Below are 27,512 nucleotides of genomic sequence, written 5' to 3'. Positions count from 1 at the left end.
TGCCAGGAATCATGCCTTACAAGAGATGAAAGCATGCAAAGACAGATACACAGGGACACACAGCACTTTGGAGCAGGGGTTCTGCCTCTCTCTTCCTTGTGTCCCACTAGTGTGGACCATAGCCCTCCAATCATCTTGCTCCTCTCAGCCTTCTGTTTCTCCTTCCTGCAAAAACAAACGTGGCTACAGAAATTTCCAAATTAAAACCTGGCAATGGTTTCTATATTCTTGTTTCCTAAACCTATAAATCAAAACTGTCTAAACAGGTCATAAATGTTCCTCAGCCATATAATGGGGGAAGTTCTGATTTATGGGGCCGGTAGAATAATTTTAAATAATTACATAAGGGTTTTTCAAAAAATGCAATTAACACCTTTAGAATTTTTTTTTGAAATGAAAATGAATCTCTAGAGATGACTGTTCCCATACATAAAGATAGCCAGTGAAAAAGTAAAAATACAGCTTCAAGACGCAATTTTTTTCTAAATGATCGGAAACAGGGCAGAGGAGTGGCTATTTACAATGCAAGTTCTTTAGCATGACCACCCCCGTACGCGTTCAGCTCTCTCACATCACCAGACAAGAGCAACGGGCTCATCACATGGCACTTCTGAAGATCAGGAAGAAATCACCAAATAAACATCCTGCTTCTCTCCAGCCCCAGCTGATGCCCGGCTCCCTCTGTACTGGTTTGACACATCCTACCACACTGTCCTTTGGAACACTCTAGATCCTCCTACCTGCTCTTGCAAATCTGCCCAATGTTCTTTCCTTCCTCTTGATCTTCGTTTGTGATTCATCTCTTCCTTCCAAGTCCAAGGTCTACAAATGAAATCACTCCAAATAGCTTCCGTTAACCCTAACTCCCCTGGGTACCAGAAACAGTCTTATCAGCTCTGGATTTCCCTTTCTCAGAATAACCAATCAGTATTAATTATGACATTCAATGGATCAAGTTCCCAAGCTTACAGAATACAGATCTTTCTGTTACTCCCTATTTCTCATTCTACTAAAACTCTTGCTTAAGTTTTTAATCTCTGCAGTGATTTAAACCCCAGGAGAGTACACCAGATGACCACAGATAACACCTTTGAGAAACTGTCATTTCTTTGTGCTCTGCATTTTTTTTCTCGATTTCTATTGTATTAGAACAGTGCCTGGTAAAGATGAGGACCTAAGTTCCAATCCTGGAACATATATATAGAACAGTCAGTCTATAACCTTAGTACTGGGAGCAGGGAGAAAAAGGTGGAGGCGGGGGCAGATTGCTGAAGTTTACTGGCCAGCCAGCCTTGGTGAATCCATAAATGGGGAACTCTGGGTTCAGTGAGAGACCTTGTCTCAAGGTCAAGGCTAAGGTTGTATCTGAGTGACAGAGCTATCATGTCAGAGATCCCAGGTTCAATCCTTGATACTTAGTAAAAATAAATAAAGAAAAATAAGGAGCAAAGCAGTAGAGGAAGAGATCAGACAACAACTTCTCACCTACACACACATACACACACACACACACACACACACACACACGCACACGCACACATGCACGCAAGCACGCACACACGCACGCATGCATACCCAGCAATAAGGAAGCAGACTATGACTGTCCTCTGCAGTCTTGTAGATCCTCATGGGAATATAGGAAATATTTCTCCATTCCATAGTTCACCTATAGTCAAAGCATTTCTCCTTTTCTTTCCCAACCCCTCACTAGCTCTCAGCAACTACACAGAGAAATTCCAACTACTATCCTGACCACAAGAATGAAGACAAAGACACACAACCACAAAGATGCTGCGAGCAAGCAGGTGGAGAATCGTCTTAACCTCACCCCCTCATTTTCCACATGAGGAAACTGGTGCCCAGGAAGGAAAGATAACAGGGGAACGGTCACGTTTCTAAATAGTAGTTAGCAGAACTGAGACCAGAACCCCAAACTCCTGACACCTAAATTAAGCACTCTTTCCATGGCTTCAAACCACCCAACAAGGGCAGGCTCACAAGTAGCCACAAAGGTACGATGCTCAAACTCTGACAAATAAGAACTCTGTCATGGTTGGGGAACATATAAAGAGATTTAAAAAAAATCTGTACTTAATGGAATTATATGTTTTAATTTTAACTACAAATTATAATTGAAAAGCTACATCTGAGTATTATATACCAGCATCATAAGACATCAAGATTTAAGTCATGTTTGCGGATATTTCATTTGTCCCAAAAGCCATGTAACTCTATTTGGCCATTGAGCTACATTTTAGTTATCCAACATGGCAGACACTAGTCAAATGTCATTACTAATATTTCAATTAATTAAACTTAAAAGACTCAGTTTCTTCATTATCTTAGCTCTATTTCAAGTACTTATCACCTAAAGAAGCTAATAACAACCATCATTGGCCCATTTGCTGCCAACAAGATGGGCAACCCCTGTTTGATCCCCAGATCCTACTCGATGGAGGAAGAAAACAAACACAATCAGGTTATCCTCTGACCTCCACACATATATGCATAATAACAGCATGCTTATCCAAGTAGAGAATCTTATCAGATAATGCTGACAGTACAGAACACAGCAGTCTGTGAAATGGGTGTAATATGGAAAGTACATAAAAAGGAATTATAAGTGTGTGACACAGCATTGCCTCACCCTTTAAGATAACGGGGGTGAGAAAACGTCTGTATGCTACCTAATAGGAACATAGATATTTAAAAGGAAAATGGGAGGACCCTAAAGGTTACTGCCTCTAGTCTGTATCTATGGAGTTTCAAGGGAGTCAACTCCATCCCAGTCAACTCCAGGGACCCAGGAGTGGGCATATGGTTCAGGCCCACCTACAGCTTCCATCCACAGGATGGAGAAGTGACCCAAGCCATTCAATAAATGCAGAGGCTTTTATTGAGATTACTGGGCAGGAGCTCCAGTCTTCCCCAAAGGGGTTGCCAAGCTATAAATAAGTCTATCTGAGATTCTGAGTGAGATCGAGCCAACACAAAAAGAAAGCAGAACAGCACAAGAGGAGAGTGAGAGCGAGTCCTGAGGATACTCTCAGAGCGCCAGGGTCCGGCTGTGTCTCAGGGTAGCCTAGCCCTTGAACTTACAGAGTCTACGAGCTACAGCCCCATACACTCCCATCATGTGCAGACCTGAGCTAGCTTCTCACATTTGCATGGAGGAAGGTTGCGACCAGTTCAGGTGCCTCCTTCCACACGATCAGGAAGTAGTTAGAGCAACCATGGAAAGCAGACCAAGGACACATGGCTACACAGACATGTAGTCACACAGAGTCACACAGAGAACGTGTCACACACAGGTCACACACAGAATGTGTATGACCATCACGTTCTTCTGGCTTTCCTCCAGAAGGAAGTCTCTTAAAACCTGCCACATTCAACCTGTCACCAATTTTTATATTTCTTATCAGGGTACACCTACGATGCCAATTTAAAATTCAATAAAGTGTCCTCTATTCATGCAGACCTCAGAATACCTTCAAGATAACTTTAGGCTCTGCAAGATATTTAAGACAACTCCCCACCCCCACCAGAGAAACTCATGATGAAAGTGTAATTGTGGTGTTTTGGTCCATTGGGTCACCATCAAAGTGTTTCTAGGTCTCTTACTTTCATTCACTTGTGCACACACACAAACACATGCCACGCGTGTGCAAACTCTACACTGGTTCTTTTGAGTATCTTTCTCCCTTTGCACTGATTCTGACATTTCAGTTTCTTTTTTGTTCTAGATCCACTATGCCAAATCATGACAATTATACTTTCATAGAGTCTGGCAATAAATGATTTAACAATCTGTTAGCAACTACTTTATTGTAATCCATACATTCTAGGGAATGCAGCTTTTCTTCATGGTGGCCCCTTCCAAAAGCCATCTAACTGTATAAGTTAAGTTACCGAAATTCCTGACTGAGAAGAAGCACATTAAAATGCAGGATAGGTTATTCATAGATTAACCTTGTCTTAAATAATGCTAGCAATATTTTCTACAGGCTTTGATTTCCTCTCTGTAAATGATGTTTGAAAATGAATCGTTGCTTAAATGTACAGATTTGAGCATAAAATACTCACTCCTGACTAGAGGGTTGCTTATTCTTTTACTCAGTTATCTTGTTGAAATCTACTTATTTCAATGCTGCTGTGTGTCCTGTGTCTATTTTCAACTTTCTTAGCCTTTTTACTTCTGCTCTAACATGCAGCCTTTGACAAGAAAAGACCAATGGCTTTAGGTTGTCTCTGGCCAGCAATACTACCTTGAATCATCACCAACTATCCAAATTCTCGTCATTTTCTCAGTGGCTTTGCTGAGTGAGTGGCACAACCTGGGAGCTCTGAAATCTAGACGTTGTTTGGCCCTTCTATGATGGGTATTAAGAACCAACATATTTGGGACATTTAAATAATGTTCCCAAAGTCAGAGTGGCAGGCCAGTGCATTAGCATAAATCTGTTTCTTCACCGTGGGCTAAGGCTTCTGATGGCCTGGTGGAGCAAATGTGAAATTGGAGCTATGCACACAGTTCGGAGTGAAATCCTTCACAGCTGCACTGTTTATAACCCAAACCTGAAGCCAGGGCTCCACTTGAACAACTGTCCTAGGGACAAAAGTAACTCTGTGCCTCTGAGACTGTGCCTGTTGTTGTCCTGGTTTATCCACCCTGGCCTGTTGGTCAGTTCTGTATGAGACGGATGTATGAGGCTTCCCTAAAAGGGACACGTCTCCTTGGCCCTTAATATGACAAGAGAAGATACCAATGCCATTATTTTTGTAATGGAGTCAAAGAAAAGCGAGGGGAGGACATATTTGATAAACGCCGTGCTAATTTACTCTCACGGAATCTGGAACTGTCATCTTTTCTAAGCTCTAGTGTCTCTGGCTGGTCAGGAGATAAACGTTGTCTTCTGAGGCTGGCGATGCCAATCTCTGTCTTCTCCAGGCTTGTGACTGGCACGTGTGCGGAAGCTCTGTGTTCCATCTTACCACACACTCTCCAGCAGCGCTCTGAATCATGAGTGACATCTAATGTGACCCTAGGCTGCAAAATGTCCACCCCAAAGCAAAACAGAAAACCGATTTACGTAAAATTAAAAGCTATTTTCTTGGTTCAGCACTTGCTTCCTAGTTCCAAGTGGAACACATTCTGCCAGAATTATAGGCTACCTCTCTATCCAGCACTGGGGCATAGAATCTATCTATGCACAACCAAGGGGAATAAACATTACAGAAAAATAATGACTTTCAAAGCAGCGGGTACCCTACCAAACACAAGCTACATGTGTGTTCACAGATGGAAATGAATGGCTGTTTACCCTCAAGGCCCTATAAGAAAAAGGCAGTCACCTTTACAGTAAAATGCAGCTTCCTATTGAACATGCAAAACTGAGACAGAAAGGGGACAGCATGAAACTCTAACAAAAAATCTTAAGAGTATCTTGGGTTTCATCAGTGATGCTGGGTACATTCAAGAATGTACAGGGACTGTGGAGACCATCTTAAGGTAGTGGTAGTACTTCATTACAAGGTGAGTACTTGACTTAGAGTCCTAGAACCCACATTAAAAAAAAAAGGCCAGGCATGGTGGTATTTACTTACAAGCCCTGTGCAGAGGGATAGGAAGCCCTGGAGTTTGCTGGTTAGCCTGCTTATCCTTTTGGTGAGTTCCAGATCAATGGGAAACATTGTCTAAAATAATAGGTGGGTAGCCAGGCAGTGGTGGCGTATGCCTTTAATCCCAGCACTCAGGAGGCAGAGACATGTAGATCTCTGTGAATTCAAGGACAGCCTGGTCTACAGAGTGAGTTTCAGGACAGCCAGGGCTACACAGAGAAACCCCGTTCCTGGGGGTGGGGGAGGTGGGCTACTGATTCTGAGGAATAACACTAGCGGTTAGCTTCTGGTGTTTACATACACACATATATATGGCAAACACACAGACCCATACACCTGTGAAGATCCTGCATAGTTTAACTCCACATCTATGAGATCATAGATCAAAGCAGGGGAAAGGTTGCTCAGTTCTTTGCTGAACGGGTCACATACTAGAGCTGAGTGATGCCATATCGTATGTAGAGCTGGAGGCACATTTAGTGACGTCAGAAGACCACTGTTCATTAATGGAACAAGACGAACAATACAGATGTTTTCTGCTAGTGGGTTCCACAACACGGTAAAGTATATGTATTCAGGATCCAGTTATTCTGACCATTTCCTGGATGGAACAAAAAAGGGTCCACCTTCCCTGTCAGAGTATCACAGAATGACAACAGGAAGCCATCCCAGGTTTCCTGTTGAGAGATCCAGCCAGTATTGACAAAAGCTTACCAGCCTCCTACTGAGATTCTGTGGTTTAGCACTTTGTCAAAACAGGATACTATTTAAATTTTAAAAATTTACTGATTCAAGTTTAAAAAAAAAAAACAAAACCCTGCTTTGCTGTTTTTATAACCAAATTCGTGGGTGGGGAAACTTTGACCTTTTTAAAAATGTATTTTTTTTTTATTGGTACCTTTTATGGTTCTGAGGAGACACTATATTTAGCAGGCTAGTTTTGAGGAGGAGGGCACTGGAGTCAAATGACTATCACTTTCTATGAATTACTGTACATGTGAAATCATGGGCGCGTCACATTATGCAAAAGCAACTCATGTGGAACAAACAAAAACACCTGTTTGCATACGAAAATGTAAAATCTCTGTGGGGAGAAAAAGGGGAAATACACACGAAGGCAGCCACAGCATAACGAGATGTCCATGTGAATCTGTTCCGTATGCAAAAGTTTTCTTTCCTTTTTTTTTTTTTTTTTAAAGAAAATAAGGTTAAGCCAGGGCATTAGAGTATGGTCAGGAGAGCAAAGCCAGCAGGCCATGGTAGAGCACACCTGTAATCCCCCCCAGGTGGAAGCAAAGACAGGAGGACTGCTGCATTCCCAGCCAACCTGAGCTATGGAGTGGGAATCTGGTGTCAAAACAACAAACAGAACCAGGAACAGCCCAATGGTAGCAGTCAAGGCACTGGAGAGAATGCGGTTTCTGTTCATAAACAGAACTGCCAGTTAAGCTCACTTGTCTGGAGGCTTGCCCATTTGCTGCTCCTCAATCTAAACTATTCTGTTCCAGAATTCTCTCTTCTTCAAGGTCTCTACCCAAGGGTCATCTCCTTAGAGAGGCCTGCCATTTTCCCGTGGGCCTGCTATCACTGATGTCTCTACTTAGACTTTTAGCTTACCAGCATTACATGCCATAAGAATTGATCTCGGGCCCTTTCTGCCTCCTCTGCCGCCATGGCGCCCGTGAAAAAGCTTGTGGCGAAGGGGGGCAAAAAAAGAAGCAGGTTTTGAAGTTCACCCTTGATTGCACCCACCCTGTAGAAGATGGGATCATGGACGCTGCGAATTCTCTCCAAGAGAGAATCAAGGTGAACGGCAAAGCTGGGAATCTCGGCTGAGGGGTTGTGACCATCGAACGGAGCAAGAGCAAGATCACTGTCACTTCCAAGGTGCCTTTCTCCAAAACGTATTTGAAATATCTCACCAAAAAATATCTGAAGAAGAACAGTCTCCGAGACTGGTTGCGTGTTGTCGCCAACAGCAAAGAGAGCTATGAGCTGCGTTACTTCCAGATTAACCAGGATGAAGACGAGGAGGAGGAGGAGGATTGAGACGCATTGGTCTGGAATGTTTTGTATTAATTCATAAATAAAATTTAGGAACAAAAAAAAAAGAATTGATCTCGGGGGCTGGAAAAAAAGACTCAGTGACTAAACACACTTTCTGCCAAGTCAGACAAGGAGTTCTAGCCCCAGGCCCCACATGGTGGAAAGAGAGAACCAAGTCATGTAAGTTACCCTTGGACTTCCGTAAGAATGTGATGGCATACCCCCAACAGACATAAATAATGAATAAATGTTAAGAATAATTATTTAAGAGAATATAATCCTGGTCAGGGAAAATAACTCAGGAAAGTGCTCGTCTTACAAACTTGAGCACTGAGTTAGCTCCCCAGGAGTCATTTTTAAAAAGCCAAGTGTGTGTTCTTACTATCCCAGTGCTCGGGAACAAGAAACACATCCCTGGGGGCTCACTGGCCAAATCTGTTAGTCCTAGGTCCCAAAGAGCAAAGCAAACAGGATCCCAAAGAGTGACATCTGAGGTTGTCCTCTGGCTCCCCACAAGAATGTAATGTCCCCACGTCCAGGAATCCTGTCTGTCTACCTTATCTGTGGCTTACCCTAGGTTCCTGGTAGAATGGTTAGACCAACAGCTACTGAACAATTCCTTAGATAGTAAGTAGGGAAACGCATTGCTATTCCATAGAAGTGACTTAGGGGACCCAAGTGTCCTTCACCTTCTACTTGTCTAACAAGGACTGACAATGGCAAGACACTAAATGAATCATTGCCTAAGAGATAGCAAGACATACTTGCCTATTTTGCACTATTTATTTTGGGGGACATCTTGGACTATCTCAGAATTTTGGGAGTGAATACATAACCTCTGAGGAAAATACCACAGGACCATAGAGAATTTGAGGAAGAAATCCAAGCCATCAAATATCCTGACACAATGTACCTCTTCTTTGGTCAATCCCTCTTGTTAGTAACAGGCAACTCTTTTAGTGAGGAGCACAATGTTTGGCCAATAGCCTTGAACCAGCAGTGGTCACTCAGGGCCCAGGTCACAGTTTGTCATTGTCTCTATTTTCTGTCTAACACAGCTGGGAGAAGTGAGGCATTGCCAGTTATAACACGCGCTCATGCGGGGACTCTAAATCAGGCTGGTGAGGAGGTTGGGATTGGTGAACCGGCCTCCAAGACAGGCCTACTCCATGTGAGCAGTAAGTGTGGCTAGGATAGGCTTGCTTGCAAACTGTGATAATGTGGGCATGTGTCTTCCAAAGGCCAGTGTGTTAAAGCCTTGTTCCTAAGCTTGGCACAACTGAGGGTTGATGAATCCTTATGAGGTGGGGCCTAAGCTCTAGGTCATTGGCCCTCCACGGGGACTGTGAGACACTCATTTCCTTTTCTTCTTATTTTTCAGTCATGGGATGGATAGCTTGCTTTGTCAAAGACTCCCTCGATGCACTCACAGGCCCCAAAGCAATGGGACTCCCCAGATACTGGAAGAAACTTTCACAGCTCTGAAAACCCCTACCCATTTTTGTTGGTTTGTTTTTGTTTTCCAATGGGCACTCACTACATGACCCTGACTGGTCTGGAACTCTCTGGGTAATAAAGCTGACTTCAAACTCACTGATATCTTCCTGCCTCTGCTTCCTGGGTGATGGTATAAGGTGTACAGTGTATTGAGCCACACCCCTCTCTTTAGGTTAATTAGCTCAGGTAGTCACCATGTGAAGGAGCGCTAATGGTCACAGAAAGCCCGAGCCACTACAGGGGAGGCGAGATGCTGTTTCATGAAATCAGGCAGGCGGCACAATGGAGAGGTCCATTCCATCAGAGAATGAGTTATCTCAGAAGTGGGAGATCCCCCTGCTCTGGTCACACCTCAGTCTTAACTATCTTGTAATTTCAAGACAGACTGAGAACCAGAACCACTCACTGGAGTTAGCCCCAAGTCTCAGATCCACAGGACTGTGTAAAATACTAACTGTTGGCACTGAATAAGAATTAAGGTCTGTAATAACTAACAAAGTATCAGAGCCTCATAATGGGATATAGGAGGACCACTTAGCATACGGTAAATTCCCTGGCTTTCGAGCTACCCACCCGTAACTCCATCCTTGTCCTAGGGGGTCACCACTATGTACAGATACAAAAGCTCCAGCTCTTACCATGGCAGCTAGGGAAGAACACAAAATGAACACCGGGTTGCACAGCCACAAAGGATGAAGAATCAAGGCTGACCTGATAAATAACAAATACAGAGATAATTCCTGAAGCCTCAAGAGGGTGGACTTGCAGAAGAAACTTCTGGACGGGATAAGGGAGACAGACCACCTGCAGCCTGCAACAAGGAGGGAAGAAGCTTCACGATGCTCTGCAGGGCCAGGCTGTGGGAAAGTGCAAGCCGCTCAGGCTTTGTTTTACTGTTGTGATTTTGAAGAAGCTGCAAGTTGCAATTTAATTGGAAACTTCCAGGTTTCTTAACCTTTACAACGAACCCTCACAAATGTTAACCACTGTGTGTACACGCAAAACAGCCTAGCCTATGGGCCCGTCCTTTTGTAATCACTAAGAGAGAATCAATTACACAGCCTGGAATCTCTCAGCAGCTTTATTCTCATTATAAAATAAATATCAAAACCCACATTGTCCCCCAAGCAACTGCGTTTCTTAATCGTCTTTTACATTTTTTTCTGGAAAGTTCCATGTTTTGTTTTTTATTTTTAACACGGCGTCGTCTCGTGTGCATCAAAGCTGCCATGATGGTTGTTATGGAACATGTGTTTTCAGAACTGAAGTAAATAATGTGGTAAGGCAGAAGTGAAAGAACAAACGCCCTGCAGGTGCGAGGAGAGCTCCCTGAAGGGGAACATGTCACAGAGCAGCGAAGAGTGACATTTCACTCAGTTCCCAAGAAAAGCCAGTCAACTCTGACTAGACGTGCTCGTGAAAAGAAGTGCGTAGTCCAACCGTCCCTTCCACAAACAGTAAGACCCAGAAAAGTAGAATGTAGGAGAAAAGTCAGATCACCCTCAGTCCTCCACTGTATGTAAGGAAGCACAATCAGAATACGACTGGCTCCTCAGAGAGGGAGTCAAGTGAGGTGTCAGAGAGCGGCCACCTCAAACGTGACCTGAACCCTCACAGGAAGGGATGCCCCTGCAAGGCAGATGAACCATCCACGTACGTTGTTTTTCTTGGGTTGTCTGATCTCCAACGTATCTAGCATATGTGAAGGCTCTGGACATGGGAACACAGTAATGGCCACGCTGAGCCAGGCGGAGTCTGAAACGCATGTCAGGGTGGACCACGGGCCCATATTCTGACTCTTAAAAGTTTCACAGTTTCGTGATATTCCACTTCTTCTTGTACAGCTTAATGAAAGATGTCACCCACAATTAATATCCTAATGATCCCCAGAGTATCAGGTACATAGGAAAGTAATATTTTGAGTGCTACAGGCTTGCATTTGTGGGTATACATGTGTGAGTGTTTGTGTGTGAGTGTGGGTTTGTGTGGTTTGTGATTAGTCTTGATTAACCCTCCATGTAATGTGATGGGTAGACTTATCTACCTAAGAGACTCTTAATAAACAAACAAACAAACAAACAAATAATAAATAAATAAATAAATAAATAAATAAATAAATGGCTCCCTCGGACAAGGTCCCATGGCCTGCCTAGTAAGTAACAACTCCTGAATTTAGGTAGATATGACTCAAAAAACGTATTGTAAACATTATCCCCTCAGCAGCACCCAAGTCAAAGAGGACAATTCCAAATGTTTTCCTGGTCAGTCAACATATTTACCCAATGAACTTAGTGCCAGGGTAATATGGTTATTATTACTAAAATAATTGTAAAATGTCAGTTATTAACTGTAAACCTTTTTCTAAATGGAAATGAAATTATCAGCTTGATCACCATTAATAATAGATCAATAACCCTTCCTCTGAGGGGAGCAGATATAAGACACGTAGCTACGAACACTGAGAGTCACAAGCAAGAGAACTCAGGCAGATGGTCATGGTGGTCGGGGTGACATGACAGGGACAGTCTCTCTGTGGACCCGGAGTGTAGTCTGAGGTCCTCTTCTGAGTGAGGGGAGGCTAACCTTAGATGGAAGGCGAAAATTTAAAAGAGTATTTTTTTTCTTAGTAAGAGAGGTACTTTTCAAATTCTCTTTTGAACTTCTCATTGCCACCGTAAGTCTGCACAAATAAAAATAATTGTCAGTTTTTCAAAGGGTCCTTGTGGTTCGTCGTGGAGGAAGGGGTTTGGCTGGTTTCCACAGCTTTCAAGTTTTTCTTACGGAGGGTGGGGATCTGAGCCCCTGGGGAGAAAATGGAGGTAGTAGATGTTCTCAGAGCTTCCAGAAATTATTGTCTGTGTTGAGAGCAGCACAGTGAGCGAGGAGCAGAGGGAAATGCATGTGGGAAAGAGCGAGACAGAGACAGTTCCGAGACGCAAGGAGAAGCAAGCCACATCAGAAGAGAACACTTCAGGCTAGAAGAGTCTCAGCATTTGTCGAGCACATGTGAGGCCCTAGATCCAATGCCCCCAAAAGAGACCTCCCCACCCCATCTTTCAGCAGAAGGACTCAATTATCACATTGTTTTAAAAGGAAAAAAAAACCCTCAAGAATAGCTCTGTCTCATAGAGCTTTCTACAATAATGGAAGTGTTCTCTATCTGTATTGTCCAAAAACAGTAGCTGTCAGTCACGTGTGGTTATTGAAAGGTAAAAGAAAATGTGGCTGGAAAAAAATGGTTCCATAGCAAAGAGCACTTGCAAAGGACTGTGGTTGGCTCCCAGCATCCACATAGAGGCTCACAACCATACATGAACTCCAGTGCCAGAGGCTCTAACCCCTTCATCTGGTCTCCATGGATACCAGGTATGTATGAGGTGCACATACGTACATGAGGCAAAACACATACATATAAAACAAAAACAAATAAATCTTTTAAAAATAAGGTAGAATAAAAATTTACTTCCAGTTCAGCCTTTGTGCTAGCTGGCTGTGTTTCAAGTACCCTGAGTGTCTCTCTGCTGCTCTCTATGCTAACGCCCATTAGAGCATTTATGACACTGGACTGTAATTGTTTCTGCTCAGTTCAATGCTTACATGAGGATGTCAAAATACTGAGATCTAGACTAAGTCACCGTGTGTAGTAACTACTTGGTAAGGGTTAGTTACTACATGTTAGCTGGCATGTGGAGATTGGTGAGTGAGAGAACCGCTAATTCGCTGCTCTGTTCTCATGCTTACTTCCAGGGACTTTGGGTTCTGTAAGAATCTGTATATTTGTACCTTTATAATGTGTGTGTGCGTGTAGTATATATGTGTGTGGCATGTCTCTCTGTGTGTGGTTTCTGTGTGTGTGGTATGTGTATATATATGGTGTATGTATGTGTCTGTATGTGTGTGTGCCTGTAAATATGTGTATGTCTGTATGTTGCTGGGATAGAACCCAGGGTCTAAAACAGGCTAAGTAACTGCTATAGCACTAAGCTCTGCCCCATTCTCAGTCTTCGGAGGTTATATTACACAAACTTTTAATAACAAATAGAATTCTCAATCTTAATCAATCACCATATTAATTACAATCAAATGAGATCAGGGTTAATAACTGTGGTGATATTTTGTTTGTGCTATAACAAATAAAGCTTACCTGAAGATCAGTGAGCTAGTCACATTATTTAGCCATAGAGGCCAGGCAGTGGTGCCACACATCTTTAATCTCAGCACTCGGGATCCAAGGCAGACAGGTTTCTGTGAGCTCAAGACCACCTTGGGCTACACAAAATTGATCCAGTCTAAAAGAGCAACAGAGCCGGCAGTAGTGGCTCACACCTTTAATCCCAGTATTTGCGAGTCATACACCTTTAATCCAAGCACTAGGGAGGTGGAGACAGGAAGGGATACGGCTGGGTGGAGAGAAAAATGTAAGGCAGGAGGAGACAGGAGCTGGTGGCATTCAGTCTGAGAACTTGTGGAGACAGAATACCCCATTCACAAAATACCCCATTCGAACTAAGGATTCCATAGAAGTAAGAACTAGTGGCTAGCTGCTCTGCTTCTCTGATCTTTCGGTTTTTGTCCCCTAATATCTGACTCCAGATTTTTATTATTAAGACCAATTAGAAATCATGAGACAAATAATCTCATAAGAAAAAAAAAAGAAAGCTGTGTTCTTCATCCCCAAAACATAACCCGCCATGGCTTACTGACTCTGTTACAGCTTTTCCCAAGTCAGATTTAGAAATGGCTTGATTTTTCTTTTAAATGTGTTCTTCTTTATAAATCTAGTACATTTCTGGTTTGCCTACATTCCTCTCCTCAAAGATGATGTACCCAAGACCAAACTCTTGTATTGAGACCACTCAATTTTGCAAAACAAAACAAACAAACAGCAGCTATGGCAGTGACCAAGTGAGTTCAGGAGCAATATTCCAATAAACTTGCTGGTGGGCAGGGAAATCTCCATCTCCAATAATTTTACTTTCCAAGAACCGTTGTCATTCTTCTCTCAATTTAACTCCTGGCCTTAAAGAAAGTAACAACTTGATTGTCTTGTCAGTCCTACCACAGGGAAGAAGGGCCGGGATTGGCCCCTGGGTCTGCTTGCCATTGCATGTTCTAAAGACCTGTTCTCTTATTAACGATTTCTTATTAAAGTTTCAGATCATACGGTCATCAGAATATGGGGACATTAGCAGAGGCTAGCCCCTCAGCAAGCAAGGTAAGAAATACGAGAGCTTTAGAGTCTAGCAGAGCCAGGACCCATAGGAACCACTCCAGGGTGTCCAAGGTGAGGACACACTGGGAAGCCTCAGCAGGTATCAGGGTCCTTTAATTAAACCAGTTTTATCCAGATGCCAGTCAAAACCTATCTATGGAAGAGCTGCAGTGTAGCCTTAGTCAGGCATTCCATCTGCAGCTGCATGCTTTCCAATTAAGCATTAATATACTGTGTTGGAAATGTATACAAAATATATACACTGTATACAAAACTGTGAGGCTCCTGGAATACAATCCCCAACTCAGTTTTCTAAATAGCACTGTGAGACAGTGAGCTATTTATTTTCTTTCTATTTGTGTGTGTGTGTGTGGGGGGGGGGGGGGCAAGTGGTTTGAGACAAGCTGTCCTGGAACTTGTTCTGGAACTCACAGAGATCTGCCTGCTTCTGCTTGCACAGTGCTGGGATTAAAGGCGTGCACTACCATGCCAGGCTTGAACTATTTATTTTCAAATTCATCTGTGCATATTTTCAGAATTACAGTTCTCTAAATTGTCTCTGAGTTCAACCTACTGTCAATAAATCAATATATATGTATGTATATGTGTGTGTGTGTGTATATATATATATATATATATATATATATATATATATATCACATAATATCTCTTTTTTGTAGAACCCCAATTGGAAAACTGTATGGCTAAAAAACATGCAATGGAAAGATGGGCTGTTGCTGTTAGACAGTAGGTATTTAGGCCTTACACAGCCTGGGCAGACTTAACAAGCCATCTTCCTAAACGCTGCATGGATCTCATAGGATACAGCAATGTACAGTGATATTACTTGCATCTGCTCAGTTCAAAAACGGCAAAACAAAAGTCGAAGACTAAACAAGTGTTCATTAGTGACAATAGAATATGGGTTGTCCTATACCGATATGGCAGACACAGAGGTCAGAGCCCCAGTATGTCTTCCTGACTCCATGGTGATGGTTTGTGCTTTTCCTTCTGCATTCTGCACAATGAGCAGAGCAGGCACTTGTTTATGGTGCACCTGTTGTAATTTATTTCAACATGCTGCAAACTCTCACCATGCAACAGGGCTCACATGGGGTGTTTATTGGAAGAGGAGAGAGAAGAGGTAGAGAAGGGAGGATGGGGGGCAGCAGAGACCAGTTCCTGGGGACAAGAATGGTGGAAGAGAAAGAGGGAGAAACAAAAAGAGAGAGGGAGAGAAAAAAGAGAAAGAGGGAAGGAGAGAGAAAAAGAGAGGGAGAGAGAGAGAGAGAAGGAGGTGGGCAGTCTCACCTTTAAAAGGAAACACAGCGAATGTGCATAGGATAGTGGCTGCAGCTGAAGATGTATCCTCTCAGGACCCCAAGGGCAGTCCACTACAGATGCCTGAATACTAACAGTACCAGCAGAAGCAAAGTCCTGGACAAACTCAGAGTTTGCATTGCAAACAGCACTCAAGTTCTCGATTGACATACGCCTTACACTCGCAGCCAGGTTTGACACTGAGATGTGGGCCAGTCTCAACACTTACCTGAAAGGTATCCAAAAAACGCAGGCAGAAAATCAGGTAAGTGATTTTTATCAAGACCCAGTATAATGTAAAATAATAAAATAATGCAATAAACAAACAAAAAAAGACACGCATCACAAAACTGTGGAGTATAAAGACTGGATCCAAAGAAGAAACGCCTGAGGGCGCAGAAAGGAAGAGATGCATTACGTCATGTATATCCCAACGTGACTCCACGCACTCGCCTTATGCATCACTTCCGGAGCTTCGTAGACGAACGCCAAGGTTAACGGAGGGGGGACTACCAAACTCTTACATGGTACACTGAGCTTTCTTTTCTGTTCCATACAGAAAAACTTCTCAAGGTTCTCTCCCAGGAGACACAGCTCAGTCCTGTGATTTTAAGAAGTAGTGGGTGCTAGGTCGCAGGGGTGGTAACGATTTATTCTGCTATGCTCCCAGGACTGAACCACCACCCAACTGTCATCTGCAGACATGAAACCGAGACCTGGAGGGAAGATACCTTGTTGAAATCAGACATGCTTGGTTTCAAAATGCAAACAACGAGGGGAAATTCCACAAGCACACGACCAGGCACTTCAAGACGCCTCGTGGGGAAGCCATGGCACTTCACCGACTCAAGGGGGAGCCATTCCTACCTCAGACGTCCTCGGTTAATACAGCAAGGTATTTTCTGGCAGATGGCAGTAGATGCTTTCATTGTCATAAAGTCGGGTACATTAGGAAGCTATTATGACAGAGGAGAGTCCTGACAGAGTGGCTTCGTCTGGATTTTTAGTGGGTGCCATGGGCTATTAGCTGCCCTACCATCCAAGGTCACTTCCCCACAACTCAAAAGATAAGGGCAGAATGGCAGCCACCACAGCTGCACCAATGGCAGTGTGTACACAGAGTTCAGAAGAGAGAGAGCAGGGAGCTTGGGAGCCAAGAGCACCCCTGAGCAGGTGGAGGCAAGACGCCTTTTCCTCCAAGCATACCTGGGCACCACTCTATAGTAGTTATAGGCTGTAGTGATTGATTATTGCCAACTTAGCAACATCTAGAATCACTTGGGAGACCAACCTCTGGGCATATCAAAGAGGGATTTTCTAGGCGGTGTTAAATGAGGTGGGAAGACACAACCTAATAGGGTAGGTATGGCACGTGGGCCCCATTCTGTGGGCTGGCATACTGGATATGATTAGAAAGCAGAAGCATGCTGAATGTCAGCGGTCATCTCTCTGCTTCCTGACTGTACAGGTAGCTAGTGGCCTTAAGCTCCTGCTTTCTCTGCAAAGACAGACTCTCATCCCCGGTACTGTGAGCACAAATAAGCCCTTCATCCCTCGAATTGCTCCTTGTTAGGTATCTGGTTCCAGCACCGAGAAAACTTACTAATGCCTGGAACTTGGTGAGGCTGGCCGGACTTCTGTCCTTAGTAGCTTCCCTTCAGGCTGTCTAAAGGAATGGTCAGTGAACAACTGCCCAAATCTGGCCAACCACCTATATTTATATGGCCTTGGAGCAAAGTTGCTTTTATATTGTTAAACAGTTGAGGGAAAACCATACAAAAGTAGAGTATTCCACGACATGCGAAAATTTGAAATTCAAACTTGAGTGCCCACAAGTGTGCTGGAATATGGCCACGTTCATTCATTTCTGCATTGTCTGTGCTTTAACATGACAACGGCACAGTGAGTAGTTGCCATAGAGACAGTATGGCCCACAAAGCCAAAAATATTCACTATCTGGTCCTCTACAGAGAAAGACGGCTGACCCCCGGTCTAAAGAAAGAAAGGAGTTACTCTCAAATCAAATTCTATTTTTGCCGAGATCATGAGACATTCCAAGCAATATGGATATATATACACACACACAAACTTGAAACTGAGACGGGGGGGGCAAGGTCAAGTCCGTCACCTAGCCCCCTTGACTGCACCTTGAAATGCCACTAATCAGTGTGTGCCTTGCAGAACTGGGAAAGGGCTCAGAAATTTTAGCACGCAAACCCCTGACACAATCCAGGGGTGTAACAGGACCCCGGTGATGTCATATGATAAAGGAGATTTCTCTGGAGGCTTCTACATGGCATTGAGCTGGAGAATTTCCAAGAAATTGAATTTCTAAAGTGCCATCCTTGACGCTTCAAAATAATTCCACCCAAGCACCAAGCCTCCTTGAAGAAAACATTGTCTTTTCAGTGACCCTTGTCACTGAGTGTCGTCCTCAAAGACATAAATTGGAAGCTATTTTCTTTCCAGCGAGACAGACTAAATCCAGGATGTAGATTTTCCAATTAGGCTCTCTTTAAACATCTGTTGGTAGGCTGCATTTAACATTAGTTATTTGAGCAAAGCACAATTTGATTAGACTGTCTGAAACTAAGCCAAAGTCTGCAAAATAATAGCTCAATTAAATTCTGTTTTGCTTGCATTTGTCTTAGATTTTCCTGAGTGTGATACTACTCCAAAGAGTCAAGCAAACCAGTTCCTTTCAAAACGAGAGATTTAGGTGTATTTTCCATCCTTGCTCCACGTATATTTAATAATCTTTCCCATCTTCGCTATGCTTCATTGAACTTAATCTTGACACCAAATACATTTCCGTCTTTTGCCTTTAGTCTCCTTTAATTTTCTATGCTTGTGAATTAAAGTTCTCTGCCACTATTATACCTAAATAGATTAGCAAATCTATAAAAGCAGGCAGAGGGCATTAGGGCAGCCTACCCTCAGTGAAGAGGTTCTCTTAGTTTGTACTCTTTACCCAACATGCATTTCAGGCATTTGAAGTCCACCTAAGGGGAGGAGTGCCTTTAGAGTCTTTTAATGATGTTTATGGTCTTGTAATGTTGCTGAAGGACTATGAACCTGAAACTAGTGTGCAGCCTCATTGTCGAAAGCATTCTGTCAATGGACTTTTTGTTTAGCTTCTATGTTTCAAGCATTCATTTGCTCATTCACTAATTCATCACTCACGCAGTCGTTCAGTCATCCACTAACTGCTTTCTCATTTAGTAACTCATTCATGAACGAAGCATCAACCAACTATGGAGATGGCTCAGTTGGTCAGCTGCTTGCTGTACAGGCATGAGGACCTGAGCTTGACCTCCTGAACCCATATATTTTTTTTTTTTAAAAAAAAAGCCATGTGGGATGGCATGTGCTTGCAACCCCAGTAGCAGGGAGGCAGAGGCAGGCAGATCTTTGTGGTTCACTGGCCAATCAGCTTGGACTACTTGCTGAGTTCTAGGCCAGTGAAAGACAAGAATATTCACCCAAAGAAAGACGCCCAAGATTGATCTGTGGCTTCCTGACACTCATGCGCATGCACACACGCATGCAGCTTGTACACATCATCTAACTTGCTATAGGCATGGTCAATGGTGACCAGGAGGTGAGATTTACTCCTTGCCTTTGAAGACTATCTAACATTGGTTCATAAGGAAAGGTACACCAATTGGATATTAAAGATCCATCTGATTCTCAGATGGGAGGTCTGAGGTTTTTTCTCAGATATATTTACCTTTCAGTAGACAGCAAAGGCTGTCCCCAGTCTCCTGCTCAGACATATATCTGGGTAGCAAACTGAAACATGTAACCTGAAGTCTTGCAAATAGCTGTTTTCTCTTTAAAATGCAATCTCGAGAGGAGTTCTCTCTTCTGAGAATGTAGTTTCTCAAGCACAGTGCGAGCGACTTTCAGGCACTAATCACTTAGCCTTCGAAATTACCTTTAGGTAGGCAGGCTAACTGGCCATATTCTCTAGATGAGAAAACGGAAATAAAGAGAGGTTCAGTTACTCTTCTAGGGCCGCACGGGAATAACATGCTAGCAGGACTTGATTTGTCCATCTGACCCTGGGAGTCACACTATTAATAGTAGCATGAGTCAGCCTCCTCCCTTCCATATTTATTTGGACATGTGAATTTCCAAAATGCCATCCGGCACAGTTAATGCAGCGAAAAGGACTACGTATACCTTAGATCTGACAATAAAGAGATCCAGTGCTGGAGACAAATGGAATTTACCTAGTATCCTGGAAGGATATTGGGGAAATATACAAAGTATATATTTAATTAGAGGCAAGATTTCCATAACTATCAAGGAGTCATTTAAGCTTCTCAGAAGAAAAAAATATTCAAGTTCTTTCCCACTTTGATATGTTTTTCAGTTGCTAATAAATCCTGGTAAAGAGACCACTGCTTCTAACATTGGTGCCCTGGGCAGGCATAGGTAGTCAATTACCGAGTCTAATCTGGACCCACAATTGCTTAAACAGCACTGGCAGATACACACACACACACATACATACATACACACACACACACACACACACACACACACACATATACACACACACAAATTAGTGGATACAAGAAAATTTATCTGCATAATTCTATGTGGCCTACTAGTATTACTTTTGTTTCTAGACTAAATAACAATCCATTTGTGTTATTAAATAAAAAACATACCAGACATAATTTTATTGCTGTCTTACTAAGAATGGTTTCATTAGGTCTGAGAGGTGGCTATTCATGATCATACAAGGGAATGTGTAGCCTCTGTGTCCTACAGCCTGGGACTGAGAAGAAATTCTCTACGCAGCGTTCACAGATTAATGACGAGGAAGCTTGAGACACAGGGCAGTGCGCAGAGAAAGGGGAATAAGGGGAGACTGCTCAAGTCATGGGGCACACCATCTGTTCTCAAGATATTCTCTTGAAATGTAAAACATAATTTAATCACCAAGCTTATTTATTCTAAGCAGCAGGTAGTGGCAGGCGATTGTGGTAGTTCTAGATTCCTTGGACTTTCAAATGTTACCATGAGGACTATACTTATTTTACCTCTTCGTAAAAACAAATATGAGCCTGGTGGTGGTGGCGCATGCCTTTAACCCCGGCACTAGGGAGGCAGAGGCAGGAGGATCTCAAAGTTCAAGGCCAACCTGGTCTACAGAGTGAGTTCCAAGACAGTCAGGGCTGCACACAGAGACCTTGTCTCAAAAATGTGTCTCCCCCATTCTTCCCAGCAAGGCTATAGCCATCTTTAGTGAAGAGCAAAGGGAAAGCCGGATTTGGGCTTGGTCTGACTGATAAGGGGCAGCACTGAAGTTCTGAAGGGCGGTAGGTACAGGGTCTACAGGAAGGTTGAGAGCCAAGTGTGGAACATGAAACACCTACAAAGGAGAGGGGATGCTTCAGGATTGGGGACGACAGTGCAAAATGGGTGGGAAGTCCCTGCCTAGATCCATGATACGTGTCTCGGTTATTTTTTTGTTTTGTTTTTTGTTTTGTTTTTATTGTGTTTTTCAAGATGGAGTTTCTCTATAGCATTGAAGCCTGTCCTGGAACTAGCTCTCGTAGACCAGGCTGGCCTCAGACTCACAGAGATCTGCCTGCCTCTGCCTCCCGAGTGGTGGGATTAAAGTTGTATGCCACCACTGCCCAGCCATGCATACGTATCTGATGAACTAGCCCCAGAACAGAGAGTGACAGCAGGGAACACAGAGGCAGGAACAGAAGACATCAGCAGCGGAAGGAACGATGGCAGCTGTGACAAGTGCAGAGAGGATGAGAAGACAGCACGTCCAAGACAACATGAGCACTGCTGACTAATGCGGCCAGAGATAGCGCCATCTGCCTGGGGACAGACTGGTGGAAGGCCACTGGAGGCAGCCGAGAGCAGCTTCCATGGGCCCCTTCACACATATCTGATGAAAGAGAGGGACACACTGTAGGGGACACACACAGGAGAATGGATTCTAAAAAAGAACTGGAAAGAAAGAAAAAAAAACCCACAAAGTCCAGAAACTCCAGTTTCAGAAAGTTTAGAAGAAGCCAACCTCACAGCTAAATACAAGTTAGCCAAGTTAACTTACAGTACTAGAATGAGTGAGAATGGAGACAAAATCAGAATTCAGTGGAATTGTAGGGTAGGGATGAGAAAAATGAGGGGGGAAAAAGCAAAAGCAAAGAAACAAACAAGCAAACAACACAAAAGCTAAAGCAGTCTATCGAATATTCTGGAATATTCTGGTTCTAAATGTTCAGCAGCCATAGGAAGTAGAAGAGAGTGGTTTGGAAGGTACAAGCCACCCAAGAGTTTGGAACTACCCATTTAAAATCCACATTTACCAGGAATCCCAATAAATGTTGGGCTCTGTCGGCCGGAATATTTACCAGAGTAATTCACCAGGCTGTAACGAAAAAGGACAAGGGCTGGTGCTCTTTGCCCAGTTGAGTCTTGGCGGTTTTAAAACTCTACTGCTTAAGTAGTTAAAAATCTGTCCTTTTGATGAGGAGAGCAAGCTATGAATAGAAGGCAGCAACCCAGGCCCTTCAGAAACAATGAGTGCTTGGTCTCTGTAATTTACTGGGCAATAATTTTGAACTCAAACAATCCCAACAGCAAGGAGACTGAAGTCTAGCAAAAGTTCAAAATGGGATATGTTCTCTTTAAAATCTTGAGAGCAACTAAATATGACAACCATCTGATGTATGAAAATTATTCACAACCAAAAACAGACAGTCTGGAAATAGCCGGGATGACTTCATTTAGACAGAATTACCCAAATCTGTTTCTAATATACACAGTACACATAATAAATTTTTACAATATGACAAGCAAAACAAACTTAATAAAAGTTCCCGATCTTTTGTTACACAAGCATGCTATATCCATGGTATGTTTATAATAGTTTGCTCATGATATCACAACTCAGTAACAAAGGCGTAGGCAATACAAAAACAGTTACTAGGCATGACATCAGCTCACAACTACCGTAATTACATCGAAACACAAATTTCCCAAACTGTACATTTTCCAAACTGCTTCTCAATTTCAACGACTGCGTTTAGACAATTACTTACAGAGTGGTCTGCAGGCTTTGAGTAATACCCGGCTTTCTTCTCTTTCCCAAGCGTCATTTCCCTTCAGAAAGCGCATATTTCAATTACAGGCGCTATTTTTCAGACATGCCCATAAACACATGTCCAAATTAGGAGACCATGTGGTCTGGTGGTTAGTGAGGAGCACCAGGCATTAGCAACGCCCATTCTGTTCCCTTCGCTGTTCCTGTGTGCTGTGCCCAGGAGAATCTCAAGGCAGCTTTAAAATGATGCAGATTATATTGCCAGATGAAGTGGGCGGGAGTCCTGGATGGGTCACTTATCAGGTTCATGGCCTCTGGCAAGATCTCTCTTTCAGCTACTTTCCTCCTCAGGAAATGAGAGGGGTGAGGGCTGGGGAGATGGATTAGTCAAGGGTCTGTTGGCATGAGGACCTGAGTTCAGATCCTAAGGACCTATGTAAAACCCTGGCCAGGGCAGAGCTTCTGGACCTTGCTAACAAGGGAGGCAATAAACAAGAGCATCCCTGAGCTTGCTGGCCAGTCAGCCCAGCCTAATCAGTCAGCTCCGGGTTCACTGACTCTGTCTCAACAAATAAAGTGGGCGGGCTGGAGAGATGGCTCAGTAGTTAAGAACACTTGCTGCTCTCCCAGAGCTCTTCCCGTCCCAGCACGTACACCAAGGCACCTCACAACTGTCTCTTACTCCAGTCCTAGGGAACCTGATGCTGTCTCTCGGCATCCCCACACATGACATCCGCTCATAAGACACGTGTACATGTAAATAAAGAACTAAAATAAGGTGGAAAGTAACAGATATCCCAACACGGATCTCCACGTGCATACCTGTGACCATGTATGAGCGCATGCGCACATGTGTACACTAGAAATGGGGCTAAAACTCCCACCGGGCTGCTGTGGAGGAGCTGCCTGCCAGAGAGAACTACATAACCCCCCGTGTTTACTATCACTGTGGTTATCTTTCTGGACAGATATCTGAAAACCTAGCTTAACTGAACCTGACCCACAGCGTAACCCTTCCGAGGCCAGGGCAGGGTGGTGTCCTGATCACAGGCTCTTGACAGAGTGACTTTCAAGTCAATACAGTTTGAAAAGCATGAATGCATGCATGAAGGAAGGATTACATCCACTACTTTCAGAAGTGAAAAAACGCGATCTGGGCTTCACGCTCTCTAATTGCTTTCATGTTCTTACGGCTCACGCTGGCGAGATTGTGAACCCATCCGAAATGACCGGCTAAGGGGAAAGACTGCCATGCCCATGATCTCAGAAGAGGTTCTTCTGAGGATCAAAGTTTGCACCCCCATGCCATATGTGTGACCTCTGCCTCACTGTGTTATGAGGTCAGGTGGCTTTCCTGACCAGGCAGGGTGCCAGGGGAACACGACTCCCCGCATTGCCACTTCAAGTGGTGTTGCACCGAATGCTGGTATTCTCGGCTTCAGGAAATTTTCTAACCACTGGACAGGGTCCAAGGCTGTGTGCTAATGAGTTTCAGATTGGAGGACCTCAGTGGGCATGTGTCAGAAAAGTGGCACAGTGTAGAGGGAGTTGGGTTGATGGAAGAAAATTCTCTCTCTCTCTCTCTCTCTCTCTCTCTCTCTCTGACACACACACACACACACAGACACACAGACACACAGAGGGGGGCGGAGGGAGGGAGAGAGAGAGAAATGAGGAAAAACCAGTAGTTAACAAATACTGGCTGCTCAGACTGACAGGCATCGTCACTGACCTCTGCACTCCATCAGAAATTCTTGCAGACTTACAAAAAAATCAAGGAGTCCACTTTTATCACACACAGAGAGGCTCATATGGAAAAATGGAAAACACTACATCACTTGACCTCAGCGTGCCCCCTTTTAACCACAGACAAATACTGTGTACAAAAATCCTAAATCAACTTAAGATGTTCCAACAACACCAACCAAAAAGCCTTAATTTTCTGCATTAGACTTGATGATTACTATTTTGGGTCTTGCCAGTTTGCTTAGAAGGATTACACAGGAAAGAGACGTGTAATTCCAGGAAGGGTGTTTTATCACTCTGCAAGTAACACGAACGGGGTGACCTCTGATGAGGGGGTCTGGAGGTGGGGTTGGAAGGCTCATCCCGACTGACACTCCAGAGCAAGGCTGGCTCACTAGGGTGGGAAGTCACTCACCACTGACTCACCGTTATTTGCTTACATTAGCAGAACATTAAAACCGATTCTCAACAACATAAAGGCGCTCTAGCCGGCTGCTGGTGAGTCATCTTAATGGGGAACCAAGTGTTTTTCTCCCTGTTGGATTTCATAAGGAGATTCTCACTAAGATACCATAGTGGATTCACATTTGGTTTCCTTCTTTCTTTTTTATTCTTTTTATTTTAAAAAAAGGAACTTATTTTTATCTGTGCGGGCATTTTATCTGCATGCATGCCTGTGCACCCACCATACAGTGCCCACGGAGGGCAGAGGAGGGCACTGACTGGGTCCTCTGGAATTAGATATATAAATGGTTAAATGGTTGTCAGACACCGTGAGAGTGCTGGGGATTGAACCTGTTCTCCTCTGGGAGACCAGCCTACACTCTAAACTACTGAGCCATCTTGCCAGCCTTTCTGGTCTATTTAAGAACCACTCTTTTGGAAAATCTGACTGCCAGAAGTTTGAAAAGTAAGCACACACACACATACACGTATACGCACACACACACGAGCACATACGCACACGAACACACACCATCTCCACACTTGGTACTTGGGACTTTCAAGCCAGTCCTTTCACATCCTCTAACTGTCATCAAGATTTTTTCAGACAATGTCTATAAAATTGATTGCTTGTACTTTTGAGTTCTGCTCAACACATGGAAACAATATAATTTAAAGCATTTTCAATGAGGGTGGAAAGAGATACAGAACCCCAGGAAGCCTCTGCAGAATTTGGGCTGTGTGGGTCTGGAGGGAAGCAAACCAGAAGCAAAGGAAATGACCTGAACACTGTAGGATGCCGGAAACTCTGACAAAAACCCCAAATAAGGAACCTTGAAACCTTGCTATAATGCCGACTGTTGTATCCTCCCATTAGATGTGAATGATGGTTCTGGAACATTAATACGCCCACTAAATCCTAGCTCCCTGGACCTAAGCTACCCTGAGCTCTGGAGCACAGGCGTCTTGACGGCTTGGCTGTAATCATATACGCGAGGCCCTCAGATGACACAGTTGGTGAGAAGCCTCATGCCTCCGCCCAAAATGTTGTTTTCACAAGTTTAATCTATGTATGAAGTAACCGATGGCGGGATCACGTGGAGTCAACATCTTCAACTCAGCTGTGTATCACAGAAGCCACTATGGGTGGTGACACACTCCCGTCATGCTTAGCAACTGCGCAGGGCTCCAACTCCCCAGTCTGTGACACTGCAAAAGACGGTTGTTTCTTTTGTTCCCCTCACCCCCTTTCCTGAAGCACAAGTAGATGGCCAGCAAGGGTCCGACAGTGTTACTCCTAATTACCTTTTTTTCACTCTTGATCCTGTGGCTCTCATAATTAGTTACCTGGGGCTGCAATCCAATTTGAAGTGATGACAAGAAAGTGATCCATGAAAAAGTAATAAGTTAAATCCAATTTCAGCCTTCCTCTAATTAAATGCACATGGAACTAATGACTCCAGCCCCAGCATTTCAGTGATAATGGTAATTAGCGAGGTGGGAGTCGCTCTCTTTTTCAACACTGGAGGTGGAAACCACAAGGTAAAATGGTAGGCACACTCTTAATTACATGTGTCATTTTGTCAGCAATTTACACATTTTTGACCAGTCAAGTATGTTTTTTCCCTTGTCCCTCTCCACCTCCTAGCCTGTGCCGTGATTATAACACAGTATTCCATGTTCCAACACACACAAGCTCAGAGGAGTAATCAGCCTTGAGGTAAAGGAATCATTCTTCTTCATGGCTGCTCACTGCCCAGATGCTCGTACAGACACGCAGACACACACAGGCACACGCAGACACTCATGCCGGTACATATACATAGAAAGATACATACACAGCTGCAATGAGAAAATTGCGCAGATCTAGGACCCCGCCCCTTGAAGTCAGATATTCACGGTGGAATTAGTGGCTTATTAAATTATTATTCATTTGGCTTTTTATGTCATGGAAAACGTATTAATTTGCTTATTTGTGGAAACTGTAACTTTCAATAGGGGCTGAGAGAATACACATGGAAGGAGAGGCAACTCTTAGTGTCTTGCAGCACACGGAAGGCCTGTGGCTCTCCAAAGTCTGGCTACTCATCAGTGTTTCTCTCCTGCCTGGGTGTTTGGTGGCAACTCCCATCAGCCTCTCCGAGTTTGTTTTCCTTCTCCAGGAAATGGTCGCCTATCCCACAGAACTGCTATGCTGCTGTCTACACTGAACACCGAACTTCCATAATCTAACACACTCTTCTCATGGTGGTACATACGCGGTTTTGTGGTAGGTAGTTTTTATGTCAACTTGACACAAGTTAAAATCATCTGAGAGGAGGGACCCTCAACTAAGAAAATGCCTCCATAAGATCAGGCAGTAGGCAGGTCTGCAGGCATTTTCTTAATGATGGATGATGGAGGGCCCAGTCTATTGTGGTGGTGTTATCCCTGGGCTGGCGGTCCTGGGTTCTATAAGAAAGCAGGCTGAGAAGAATGAGGAGCAAGCCAGTAAGCAGCATCCCTCCATGGCCTCTGCACCAGCTCCTGCCTCCGGGTTCCTGCCTG

At 43.8% G+C, this 27,512-nt stretch overlaps 1 protein-coding gene and 1 pseudogene across 1 annotated transcript in view; one reads left to right on the top strand and one right to left on the bottom strand.

Moving 5' to 3' along the window:
• The window catches only part of Foxp1 (forkhead box P1), a 235,156-nt gene that overhangs the window by 112,006 nt on the left and 95,638 nt on the right, over positions 1-27,512 (bottom strand).
• On the top strand, positions 7,292-7,668 carry LOC119806708 (annotated as a pseudogene).

This window comes from Arvicola amphibius, chromosome 2, assembly GCF_903992535.2.
Source record: "Arvicola amphibius chromosome 2, mArvAmp1.2, whole genome shotgun sequence".
NCBI lineage: Eukaryota > Metazoa > Chordata > Mammalia > Rodentia > Cricetidae > Arvicola > Arvicola amphibius.
The sequence above is the reverse complement of the archived record's forward strand: the minus strand, read 5'-3'. Positions and strand labels throughout refer to the sequence as shown.